We start from the raw sequence: 8,869 nt of genomic DNA, 5'->3' as shown, positions 1-8,869 counted from the left end.
CCAGGGAGCAACAGTATGCTGTCATTGAAAAGGAGTGTCTGGCGGTTAAATGGGCCATGGAGACTTTCCGATACTACCTACTGGGGTGGCAGTTCACCCTCATGACGGACCCAGCCCACTCAAGTGGATTCACAGAAACAAGGAGAAGAATGTGAGAGTGACTAGCAGTGTTCCCTCTAATTTTTTATACCCATGTGCGGAATGAATTTTGTTATGTGCACCAATATAGAAGTGATATTGGTGCACATAACAAAATTCATGTGGTGGGGGTCGGGCCAAAGGGTTCAGAGTGTGGGAGGGGGCTCAGGGTTGGGACAGAGGGTTGGGGTGCAGGGGTGTGAGGGCTCTGGCTGGGGGTGCGGGATCTGGGGTGGGGCCAGGGATGAAGGGTTCGGGGTGCAGGAGGGGGCTCAGGGCTGGGGAAGAGGGTTGGGTGCAGGGGGTGAGGGCTCCGCTTAGGGGTGAAGGCTCTGGGGTGGGATCAGGGATGAGAGGGGGCTCAGGGCTGGGGCAGAGTGTTGGGATGTGACAGGGTGCAGGCTCTGGGGTGGGGCCAGGGATGAGGGGTTTGAGGTGCAGGCTGCCCCGGGGCTGCGGTGGGGAGAGAGGACTCCCCCCAGCCCTCTCTCACCGCAGCAGCTTGGGACCCGGGGAGAGGCGCCTCTCCCCAGCTGTGTCAGCTCCGGCAGGGCTGGGCTGGGCCAAGGGAGGGGCTCCGTTCACCCGGCCGCAGCAAGCGGGGCAGGTCTGCGCTGGGACCGGCAGGGAGGGGCACCTCTCCCCGCCACAGCAGGTCTGCGCTGGGGACGACAGGGAGGGGTGCCTCTCCCCGCAGAAGCAATTCTGTGCTGGGGGAAAGTCATCTTTCTCGACCGCAGTCCTGAGCTCCTGCCGCATGGCTGTGCAGCTTAGAGCAAACTTAGGTGACTAGACTATGCAACACTTTCATTTCCGGGTATAGCATAGGGCCGGAAGCCAACATGGCAATGCTGACAGCTTGTCACAACAGCACTGCATCTCATCCCAAGTAGTCCAACCCTGTAGTGTTGAGCGGGGGGCGGGTCGGAAGCAGGAGATATGTGATACAGCATGGCCAGAGGGCAATGTGAGAGTGATAGATGGAGGTATACAAGCCCCAGGATGATCAGAGTCTTATTCTCTGTGGACTGAGGAGAGGTTACTACAGGTTAATTAGAGCACCTGAAGCCAATTAAGGCCCTGCCAGAGACTTAATAAAAATTTCAGTCAGAGAGGAGGAGGAAAGGAGAGCTGACTGTACTTTGGAGCAGTACTGTTATTGACCAGATGATCAGAGTACCAGGGAAAGGGAAACCCTGCTCAAGCAGAGCAGAGCATTCCCCAGGCACAGGGGACTGAGAGAAACCCTGCCCAGGGTGGGAGAGGGCAGGAAGCCCAAGAATAGGGGAAGAGGCAATGCCCTGACCCATCACACGAAGGAAAAGCGTGGGGCCCACCATAACAGCATTGGCAATTTGCCACAATACATATTAAATTACACACTAATGTTTTGCTGTTCTTATTAAACAATGGTGGGGAAAATATTGACGTATGACTTATGTCAGAAATATAAGTTATAAAATTCTTTAAGAAAAAAAGAGAAAAGTAACTTGTTCCCTTATTGTTCATTTAGAGAAAGAAAAGCTTCATGCTAGAGAAAATTTGACCTGAGTGAGTAGCAATCCATACAGACTTTTAGAAAGGTTTCTATTCTGCTGTTTTTCTTTTATATTCAGAACACAAAGACTTTAAAAATTAAATTAACATTTATACCTAGAGTTCTCAATTTAATGGAACTTTTAAAAAATACTCAGGTTATAAGATCACATCTTTTAAATAAATAAAATAGCTAGAGATAATTTCAGAGAGTGTATCTTTCAATAGGCAGAACATACAGTACATATTCCAAGATATTAAAATGTAAGAGACACTTACAGAGAACAATTTTTATCCACCATGGTCTTGAAATTAATGGAAGTTAGGATCTAAATACTTCTGGTAATCTGGGTCTATATACCTCCATGTGATCCAGGGGTAGGGTGACCAGATAACAACTGTGAAAAAACGGGACAGGGAGTGGGGGGTAATAGGCGCCTATATAAGAAAAAGTCTAAAAAAATGGGACTGTCCCTTTAAAAACGGGACATCTGGCATAAAATAAGCTGCAAATGCACCAAGTTATCTTAAAAGCAATGCTGTGGATTCGCCACATGCTTACATGCTCCAAACAGGGATTTCGATTGCTTATGCAAAACAGCTATCTTGTCCCAGTGTAGATTCATAGATTCTAGGACTGGAAGGGACCTCGAGAGGTTGAGTCCAGTCCCCTGCCCGCTTGGCAGGACCATTTTGAATTATGAGCCTGTCCTCCAAAGCAGTTGCAATCCCTCCCAGTTTGGTATCATCCGCAAACTTAATAAGCGTACTTTCTATGCCAATATCTAAGTCGTTAATGAAGATATTGAATAGAGCTGGTCCAAAACAGACCCCTGCGGAACCCCACTTGTTATGCCTTTCCAGCAGGATTGGGAACCATTAATAACAACTCTCTGAGTACGGTTATCCAGCCAGTTATGCACCCACCTTATAGTAGCCCCATCTAAATTGTATTTGCCTAGTTTATCGATAAGAATATCATGTGAGACCGTATCAAATGCCTTACTAACGTCTAAGTATATCACATCCACAGCTTCTCCCTTATCCACAAGACTCGTTATCCTATCAAAGAAAGCTATCAGATTGGTTTGACACGATTTGTTCTTTACAAATCCATGCTGGCTATTCCCTATCACCTTACCACCTTCCAAGTGTTTGCAGATGATTTCCTTAATTACTTGCTCCATTATCTTTCCTGGCACAGAAGTTAAACTAACTGGTCTGTAGTTTCCTGGGTTGCTTTTATTTCCCTTTTTATAGATGGGCACTATATCTGCCCTTTTCCAGTCTTCTGGAATCTCTCCCATCTCCCATGATTTTCCAAAGATAATAGCTAGAGGCTCAGATACCTCCTCTATTAGCTCCTTGAGTATTCTAGGATGCATTTCATCAGGCCCTGGTGACTTGCAGGCATCTAATTTTTCTAAGTGATTTTTAACTTGTTCTTTTTTTATTTTATCTGCTAAACCTACCCTCTTCCCATTAGCATTCACTATGTTAGGCATTCCTTCAGACTTCTCGGTGAAGACCGAAACAAAGAAGTCATTAAGCATCTCTGCCATTTCCAAGTTTCCTGTTACTGTTTCTCCCTCTTCACTGAGCAGTGGGACTATCCTGTCTTTGGTCTTCCTCTTGCTTCTAATGTATTGATAAAAGGGGACATTGGTCAGGCTGAGAAAGGTGTTTCAACTTAGTGCAGCACAAATAAAGATCTTGCTGTCTCAGAGGTTTTGAAAATGACAGCCATGTTTTATGGAACAATTCAACCACCCATTTGGTTAGTTAACTACTGCTCAATGATGTCCAAAGCTGCAAGGGTTACATCCATTCAAGAGGTCTTCCATTACATACAGATCTGTCAGTGGAAACATCATAATGAAAGGCAATCAAGGAAATCAGGTTTACAAACTTCCTAGAAGACATGTCCACAAGACACTACAAAATCAGGTTGTAACCATCTTTCCTCTGCCAGGAAAGCAAAATTCCCAATGACTTCAACTGGAGTGCTGTGGCCCCTGGGAGAGGGGGGCGGAGGGCTCCGCATGCGCTCCCCTTGCCGTGCCTCCAGGTACCGCCCATGCATCTAGGGGCTGCAGGACCTGGCGGCTGCTTCTGGAAGCCACACGGAGCTAGGGCAGGCAAGGAGCCTGCCTTAGCCCCGGACCCCTGCAACCAGACTTTTAATGGCCCAGGCAGCAGTGCCAACCACAGCCGCCAGGGTCCCTTTTCAACGGGGTGTTCCAGTCAAAAACCGGATGCCTGGCAACCCTAGCCCCAGAGCCAGGTCTGCCCACCTTGGCAGCTGTTACCGGCTGTGTGCAGTCAAAGGACTGTGGGGAGCTGAAGAGTAGCCACAGCCCCAGTCGGGGAGAGGTTTCGAGGAAGGGGGTGGGGAGGAGGAGGCAGTACTGGAACTTAGGAGGAGCAAAGGGCAGGGTCACAGAGAGGGGCATGGCCTACCTCAGCCCCCCGCCACCGGGAAGAGGCTGGCACTGCCCCTGGTTGGGATACAGTTTGCCTTGTAGCCACAATTCCAGTTTTTCTTTTAATAGAGACCAATTACTCTGTCTTATAAGGTGTAGTGTTTTCTAGTACTGGACCTACATTTCAGATGCCAGTGATCCAGATTTAATGGGTAGTACCTGCACTACTATAAGGTATGTACCTATTTAGGGACCTGGTTAGTTTGGCTTTTAAAATAAGATGATCCATCATACTACCCACATAACCATGCCATAGAGCAGTGGGTCTCAAACTTTTGTACTGGTGACCGCTTTTTCACATAGCAAGCCTTTGAGTATGACCCCCCCTTATAAATAAAAAAGAGTTTTTTATATATTTAACACCATTATAAAAGCTGGAGTCAAAGCAGGGTTTGGGGTGGAGGCTGACAGCTTGCAACCCCCACCATCTAATAACTTCATGACCCCAAGGCAGGTCCCAAGCCCCAGTTTGAGAACCCCTGCCATAAAGCCAGTGTCCAGTAGTATGATAATCTGTGTACATTCAGATCAGAACTAAGACTAATCTACTGACCAAAGTCTAGCACTTTGAATCAGCAACACTCTTAAATCTAGCACCAGACGAGAGACTAGTGATTAGTACAACTTTGACAATGCACAGCAGGAGTGTGGATCTGAGAAGTTCCTCACAGCCAAATCTGCAACAGACTTGGTTTCCATTTCTTAAGATACCATCAAATAAAATCAGAGATCACTGAGAAATTGGGAACTGCTTTACTCTCATCAGAATTTAATATAACTGAACAGATAATTAAAAAGGTAAATGCTCAATGATGTTATATCTGTTGCTGATTGACTGTAAAAGACGAACACAGAGACAATGGGAATCTGATTTAGAATTAAGACAGAATGACAAAACATGGCAATATATTGACCCCTTTAAAAGAGCTATCTATAAACATTAGACATACACCAATACATTTTAATTACCGTGCCTTCATCACATATATTTAACTCCAAGACAATTAGGCAAAATAAATCCAGAACATTTAGTTGGATGTCTCTGCTGAAATCTAAGAAAAAGGGTTTTTTTTAATATATTGGTAAGTACTTGCCCAAGAATTAATGGTTTCTGATGAAGAGGTAATGAAAGTGTTTCTAAGTTAATGGGAGGTGCTGTCCTTCATCTGTGTTTCTTGGGGAATATATCACTGCTAAATCTTAATTCTTTCCATGAGAAAACAGGCAGAAGCAATGTAACTATAGCAAGAAGAAGAATAGCTCTATTATAAAGAGATCTAAGAATACCTTTACTTAAAAATTGGATTAGAGGCATGATGGATTGCGCCACACTGGGGAAAATGTCTGTACCATTAATCAAAAAATTCTGGAATTTGATAAAATGTGGGGGGTCCGATAAACACACGAAAGAATATGATGTAATAAATTGAGCCTACAGGCATGCGTTGAGGATGGATCTTTGTTCCCTTTTGTTTAATTGTGGGTTCGGTCCTACACTGTTTTTGTTTATTATTTGCTTTTATTACATACATTTAAAAATGTATACCATATGTGCGAAAATAGCATTCTAAAAATACTTAACCCCCCAAAACTTCAACCCAAATTCTGCTGTTACATTTATGCTACCCTGATAAAGTCACAGGCGTTGCACCAATTCAACTGACAGCAAAATTTGGCCCTATACCTCAAAAAGTTGTACTAGAAAATCTCCTAAACAGAAGCTCTACATTAGCCAAGTGTAAAGCTCCCTAATTGCTCAGTGTCTGAGCAAGAGCAAGAATACAACTGAAATCAATGGTAACTGGATTAAGTCTTATCTCCCAAAAGCCTTTCAACAGTGCCCAGCCACTGTAGAGGGAAGGAATCCTCTCCCAGACTGCGAGGTGTCTTTTCCATAGGAAGGATCGGAGTGGCCTCAACGCCATTGCACCCTGAAGGGAAACACTTGAGTTCAAGTCACAATCTCCAGCTCCACTCTCTGCCCACCCTGGCAGAAGCACAGCACCTATCTGTCCACTCCAGAGTGGTGTAATAGAAGATTTTAGCTTGACAATAATAGTTTACTAATTTTACACAACTATTGAGATTCACCCTTCAGGGCACTGTGAGCAGCAGAAGATGACTGTTTTCTTGTGCTCTCCTGTCTGTCTGTTCTATTTACCTGTTTCTCATCTTTTACTTAGGACACATCTACCGTGCCCCATAGTTCAGACTATGGGGTGTGTGAATAGCAGGGTGAACCAAAGTGCTGTGCTGTAACTCCTCCAGGTGGCATGAATTTAAAGCTTTGTAGTTCTAACTAATATAAGTCCTGTTTGAAGAGGGTTACGGATCTTTAACTTTGTGCCTACAGTGTCCTGCTAAACTGAGGACAGTGCAGACACATCCTTAAATAGGAGGAGATTAAAAGAAACAAACTCTCAGAGCCAGGAATCAGATGTTTGAAGATCAAGCAAAACTTAAGGCTGACCTTAGCAACAATAATTTGTGCTCTTCACATGCAAGTCATGCAAAAGTCACTGCAAGCCACAGGGCTGAGTTTTAGAGAAATGATGTGGCCATACCCAGTATTTTGGGTAAATAATGACCTGTGTCATCATCGTAGTAGATTGTGAACAATCCTAAAGCCAGAGAAAAGAAAAGTCCCAATACCATCCCCATCTAAAACCAATGACCCAAAGCAAGCAGCCATATCAAACAAGGTGACTTCATTGCATGAAATCCTCACTCCATTCACATCTACACATGGAAAAAAGAGAAAATACAAATTATACTGACTATGAGACACAAACTCACATAGCAACTAAATATATACACAACAGCAAAATGGCAAACGGTGCCAGGAAAAACCCTCTGGTGGCAGAACCATGATGTGGATCCACCAATTTGAATCTAGGTTCAATATATCATGATTGCACCTCTCAAATAATAGACATCAGACAATGTGTAGAATGTGTCCTGAGATTGCAGGACAAGAAGCAGACTATGACACTAATGACATGTCTTTATGACCTTTTGAAAACTTGAGTTTGCAAAGATTTGCCATTGGTAGAAAGATGGGTATGTCTAACTTGTGAAGGCCAGGAAGAATTGTTTTGTTCATTTACTATACACAAAGGGTAGTATTTTATATCCTTTTTACAGCTAGATATATGCCCTTATTCAGAAATAATACAGATGGACACCAATACAAACCATTGGGAAGGCATAATATGGGAAAAGGTACAAACTAACTTGGGAGGAAAAGCTCTTCTTTTTAATGTAAGCACTTTTTTTTTATCCAAGCATATGATCTTGCTGCTTGATCAGTTCTCCAGTTATCTATACGTATCATCCTTTCTCACAGTTCAATTCTGCTAATTCCACCACACAACTCACATGCTGACAGGGAGGGAGAATGGTGTTTGTACAGTGCTTAGAAAACAGAGTGCTTGCCCAGGATTGGATCTCCTAAACCCTACCACAATACAAATAAATGACAACAATAAAATGGGACTCAAGAGATCTTTAATTCCTGCCTCTGTCACAGACTCTCTTTGTGATCTTAGGGTTAGACTGTGCAACATTCATGTTGATAAATAGTTACTCGCATGTCAATGGTACTGCATGTGTGAGTAATTGCTAAAAAACTTAAGGGTTACACAATCTAGTCCTTAACTTCTCCAGCCTATATTCTCTGCTCTGCTGAGTTTCTGTTTGATACAGCTGTTAGAGAAGGGGATGTCAAGGAGTTGGTTATGGCTCCCTGATCCTCAGAGCAGATCTACACAAGCCTGAGCCATGGCTTAGGCTAGAGCAGCCTGGAGTCTGCACTAACGTACACCACTGAATATAACATGTTCTGGCAATGCCCCGGACATAACTACTACACCATGGCCAAGTGGGAGAGTGGCACAGCAGGATGAGAATTCAGCAGCTTTCTTACTCTTTTGAGCCATTCCAGAAGGAACACCAGTAAGAATCTGATCCTCTGTGTCTCCGTTTCCAACTGTAAAATAGGGATAATACTTCCTTGGAAGGGCCTTGTATCAATAGATGATACTACAGTACCATATTTGAGAACAGGTAGAATCAAGGAAGAAAATATCTACCAAATGCCAGTGTTTTGGGGTGCGCAGCTTAGTTTTGTTTTAACACAGACATTTGGAAACGTTTTTTGGCAGCACTGTACTGGTCAACACTTTTATTTGGTCAATTGCATCTATGTTAATGAGCCATGTGTTATGTGTGCATTTCTTTAACAGAGATTATATGATCACAGTGGGTGAAATTCACCTCTATGCAAAGAGCTAGCTGAAAGCATATGCGCCAACTCAGTGCACCAACTCTGAGGTCTTATGTGGGGCATCAGCTCACCTATGAGAACACTTTTTACTGAGGTAAAGATGAAGGGTCTCATTCTCACACTCACTCCATTTGTATACCTGTGTAATTCCACTAACATCAACAAAGTTACTCCTGATTTACACCAGTGTAAGTGACTGGACAATCAGACTCACACATTTAAAATAACTGTCCCTGTAAATATAATAAATAAAACATTTGTCTGTCTCTTTTTCCAATGACATCAACCTCTTTGTGCTTAACTATACACTGCTTTACAAAGCCCTTTGCACTAAAAAGTTAGAATCTTACTTTAAAATAGTACTGTTTTTTCTGTTGTAAACCAGATTTTGCTATAAATCTTTCTTCATGAACTTCAAAGTGCTATA

The 8,869-nt window shown here is 43.5% G+C and overlaps 1 protein-coding gene across 48 annotated transcripts in view; it reads right to left on the bottom strand.

Annotated features, from left to right (window-relative positions):
* Window positions 1-8,869, bottom strand: part of NRXN1 (neurexin 1) — a 1,213,652-nt gene that overhangs the window by 421,845 nt on the left and 782,938 nt on the right. The gene's annotated exons all lie outside the window — the stretch shown is intronic.

Source organism: Chrysemys picta, chromosome 3, assembly GCF_011386835.1.
Source record: "Chrysemys picta bellii isolate R12L10 chromosome 3, ASM1138683v2, whole genome shotgun sequence".
NCBI classification, from domain to species: Eukaryota; Metazoa; Chordata; order Testudines; family Emydidae; genus Chrysemys; species Chrysemys picta.
Note: the sequence above shows the minus strand (reverse complement) of the source record. Positions and strands in the feature narration are given on the sequence as shown.